Source organism: Physeter macrocephalus, chromosome 13 (genome assembly GCF_002837175.3).
Source record: "Physeter macrocephalus isolate SW-GA chromosome 13, ASM283717v5, whole genome shotgun sequence".
In the NCBI taxonomy this organism is placed as follows: domain Eukaryota; kingdom Metazoa; phylum Chordata; class Mammalia; order Artiodactyla; family Physeteridae; genus Physeter; species Physeter macrocephalus.
Window position 1 is genome coordinate 7610197 of NC_041226.1, and position 4709 is coordinate 7614905.

General features: G+C 43.5%; 1 long non-coding RNA gene across 1 annotated transcript; it reads left to right on the plus strand.

Moving 5' to 3' along the window:
* The first annotated feature begins 224 nt into the window (after positions 1 to 224).
* Positions 225 to 4454, plus strand: LOC114487487 (uncharacterized). Its single transcript, XR_003682630.1, has 3 exons — positions 225 to 452; positions 540 to 1080; positions 4102 to 4454. It is a non-coding gene; the product is annotated as an uncharacterized lncRNA (long non-coding RNA).
* Positions 4455 to 4709: the final 255 nt, after the last annotated feature.

Consider the following 4709-nt stretch of genomic DNA (forward strand, 5'->3'; position numbering starts at 1 on the left):
GAGTTTCCTCTTTCACAGGTGAAGAAGCTAAGGCAAGGAAAGGTTAAGAAATGTGTCCAGAGTCACACAAGCAGTAATGAGAGAAGATTCGGTCCCGGGGACTCTTTCTCTCCAAGGCCCGGGCTCCTCCTGCTGCGTCACGCTGCCTCTCTGTTTAAAGCCTGGCTCCTGACCTGATGAGCGCTGCCAAGAGTTTAAAACAGTTTGCTTATGTCATGGGCGGCAAAGGCTGTGGCGGACACCGCAGTGTGGCCTTAAAGGGAGAGGCTAGAACTTATGCTTAGAGAAAGTACCACCCGAACCCTGATCACGTCTGCCTTTACCCCTACCCGCACCTCCGGGCTCATACTCAGGAGCCTTAGAAGCTGCCGAAGAGACACCCTGACCGAACCTAGTAAACAGGCAACCTGACTATTAGCATCGACTGCCCAAAGGGTACGCTGGAAACGACTGTAAGATCTGCAAGCCCCTGGGAGAGAGGGTTTGCTCCAAACCCCTTTGCAACTCACCCACAACAGGATATCTGGTCTGCTTTCTAGGGATGGAACCAGCCCCGGAGACTCTCAGGACAGAGGCGGCACACCGGGGTTCCAGGCTCTGGGGATGGGGCTGAGGAGGGAGGAGCCGCGGAGATCACCCTGGGGAAAGACACAGTGACTTAGGTCCTTGTGAGCCAAGCGGACCGACCCCTACATGGGAAGAGTTTCAGGCCGGCTTGCTGCAGCAAGTACTCTGCTCCCCCTGGATAGCTAGCGTGTTCAAAGAGCCCACCTCATTGCTGCAAAAGGCAGAGAGAAGTCCCCAGCCAGGAGTCAGGCAAACCCCCAGCCAAGACCCGGCAGCACGCTGTAGGGGAGTGACTGAGGCTAGCAGACCAGGGGAGGAGGAGAGAGGAGGGAGCTATTATTTACTGTGCCAAGTCCTAGGGGTTAGGCCCTGAACCAAGATGAAAAATACCGTCCGTGGAAGATGCTGCTCTTGCCTCACTCAAAACCACTCCAACCTCCTTCTAGCAAGAATTCCTATGCACTCAAGTCTGTAACGCTAGAGATCTTCCAACTCCCCTGCCCTGGGGTTTCCGTAAGTAACCTCCCAGGTCAAGCATAAGAACAATAGCATCTTTTTCCAGGCCTACTCCCTGCTCCAGGTGCAGGATGTAGTGTGAGACTGTTCGTGGCCACCACACTGCCCTCCGGAAGCACAGAGGTGGGCGTGCTTTGGAGCTTCTCCAGCAGGGGTGACAAAGGCACTAATGTCTAGTCAATCTCTAACCTCATGGGTACCGAGCAGCACCGACACAGCTTCCTGGTTCAGCAGCTTTCCTGTCTGCAGCAGAGGCAGTGTGGCTTGGGCAGCAACTACCTGCCCAGGCCAGTTTTGCAGCATGGCTCTGGGAGTTGGACCTGGATGCCCTGCCTGGAGTCTCCTTCTCCAGCCACCATTCTGTAACCCAGTGGTTCTCAGAGGGAGATTACTGGACCAGCAGTATCATCAGTAACTGGGAATCAGTTATAAATGCAAATTCTTGGGCCCCACCCCAGACCTGCTGAATCAGAAGCTCTGGCAGTGTGGCCCAGTAATCTTGGCTTTAACAAGCCTTTCTGGTGATTCTGATGCATGTAAAGTGTAAGAACCTGTGCTACAAGCCAACAGCCTACAATAAATCCACTTTGGCTGAAACCAACTAGAGTGGAGTCTGTTGTCTGCAACTTAACCCTGACTGAATCACAGTTCCTGCTCTCATGTTGTCCATAAGGAACACAATTAATTATGACAAAACAGCAGGATGTTCTGGAGAACAAAATACACTCACTTCACCCAGTCAAAAATGGTGATCTCCCAACTTCTTTTATTATATAGCCTTCTCAAAATTTTTGGGGCTTCCCTGGTGGCGCAGTGGTTTAGAGTCCGCCTGCCAATGCAGGGGACACGGGTTCGTGCCCCGGTCCGGGAAGATCCCACATGCCGCGGAGCGGCTGGGCCCGTGAGCCATGGCCGCTGAGCCTGCGCGTCCGGAGCCTGTGCTCCGCAACGGGAGAGGCCACAGCAGTGAGAGGCCCGCGTACCACAAAAAAAAAAAAAAAAAAAAAAAAAATTTTTGAACATCTACCCTCAATAGTTACACTTATTCCTAAATTTTATAAATACTCTATTAATATATCATAAAACACATATAAACAGAACCTTAGCAGATGAGATTTTTAAATGAACATAAAACAAAAATTCTAATGTTTTCATCCTGCACCCCTATGGGTGACACTTTTAGTGATCACTGGTCTAGAAAGTAGGAAAACCTTCAGCAGAAGTAATAGCAGAATCAAAGAAATTCAAAAGATGGTGAATGATGCATTTGTGGAGATATAAGTAGACAACAGTGACTGTAAAGAAGGAGGGAGTAACCAGAGATGATGATGATGACGACAGGAAATAATACTACTGAGCAGATAACACTGTCACTTAGCTCTGAAAGCAACGCTTTAATTCCCTGAAGTAGAATTATTACCTCCATTTTTCAGGTTGGGAAATGGAGGCTCAAACGTCTCCTGTCTAGTAAGAGGCAGAGCTGGGTTTTAAAACCAAAATCTGAGTCTATCTACTGGCAGTTTCTGGCTTGGGCTACTGTGTGGTTGGTAGAGCCATTGGCTGGGGCAGAGAATTCCAGAGGGAAGATGATAAGTTTTGCTTTGACGTTTGAGGTGCCCATGAGATATCCCAGTGGAGCTATCCAATACACAACTTAATATATGACAAAGATGCTGAAACAACTGAACATCCATATGCAGAAAAAGAAAAGCAGTTTGATTCATAACTCATACCATATATAAAAATTAACTTAACATGGGCATAAACCTAAATGTAAAACCTAAATCTATGTTTTGAAGAAAACATAGGAGAAAATTTTGGTGACAAGATTAGGCAAAGATTTCTTAGATATGACACCAAAAGCACATTCCATAAAAGAAAACATGGATAAATTGGATTTCATCAAAATTTTAAATTCTGCTCTTTGAATGACACTACTGAGAGAATGAAAATAAAAATCACAGACTGCAGAAAGTATTTGCAAAGTATGTATCTGTACCTGTATCCAGAATACATAACGAACTCTCAAAACTCAATAGGAAGAAAACAAACAATGCAATTTAAAAATAGGCAAAAGATTTGAGTGGACACATCATTTAAAAGGAGATACAGGATGGGGACTTCCCTGGTGGTCCAGTGGGTAAGACTCTGCGCTCCCAGCGCAGGGGGCCCAGGTTCAATCCCCGGTCAGGGAACTAGATCCCGCACACAGGCCGCAACTGAGAGTCCGCATGCCACAACGAAGATCCCACATGCTGCAACTAGGACCCGGAGCAGCCAAAATAAATAGGTAAATAAATAATTTTTAAAAGGAGATATATGAATGGCAGCGATCGATGCTCAACATCATTAGGGAAATGCAAATTAATATCATAATGATCTCCCACTACACACCTATTAGAAAGGCTAAAATCAAAAAGACCAACTATACTAAGTAGTGGCAAAGATGGAGAGGAACTGGAACTCTCATATGCTGCTGGTGACAATGCAAAATGGTATAGCCATTTTGGAAAAAGTTTGGCAGTTTTTAAAAAGTTAAACGCACCTTCCATATAATCCAACCATGCCACTTCTATGTATCTTCCCAAAAGAAAGAAAAGCATGTGTTCATACAAAGACTTGTGCATAAATGTTTACAACAGCTCTATTCAGAGTCTCAAAAAATTATCAACAAAAAAATTGATTAAACCAGGTGAAAAAAGGAGATAAAACCATTATGGTTGAAGATAATAACTTGGTATAGTCAAGAATCAACTAAAATCAAGATCATGTTCTCGAAACCCCCGTTCTAGGATACTCCAGCATTAAGAAATTAAACCCTTATAGGAAAACAATAGGGAAATTTATCATCAGCAGAAAAGTTATAATTATGTTCATATTTTTAAAATAAAATAACATGGATAAGACAGTAAGTAAAGACAATGTGGTACTTCATTACTTCATATTCCTATTAATAAATGAAAACTTATTTTTTATTAGAAAGAAACTGTAAACAAACTTTAACATGTCCTTTCACAGGTAAATGGATAAACTGTGGTGTGTCCCTCCCAAGGAATACTACTTAGTCATGAAAAATGAATGAACTCTTGATACACACAACGGACCTGGATGAATCTCCAAATCATTACACACAGTGAAAGAAGTTACACAAAAAAGAGTGCACACTATATGATTCCATGTCTATAAAACTCTAGAAATGGCAAATTAATCTATAGTGACAGAAAGGAGATTGAGTGGTGGCCTGGAAGTGAGGGAAGGAGAAGGGACAGAGAGATTACAGAGGAGCTGGAAGAAACTTTGAAGATGACAGATACGTTCATTATCCTGATCATGGTGATGTTTTCATGAGTGAAGATAGATGTCAAATTTTATCATATTGTACATTTAAAGTATATATAGATTACTGTATGCTAATTATCCCTCGATTAAGCTGTTAAAAAGGAAAAATAAATTAAAACAAAAAGTCACTCAACTTACATGGTAATTTTTTTTTAAAAAAAGGTTATTCACAATAACCTTTGTGAATTGATTGATTAAAAATCACAGTGCAGCTATGATTAAACCATGGATTGGTCTGCTAGGGCTCCCATAACAAAGCATCACAGACCTGGTGACTTAAACAGCAG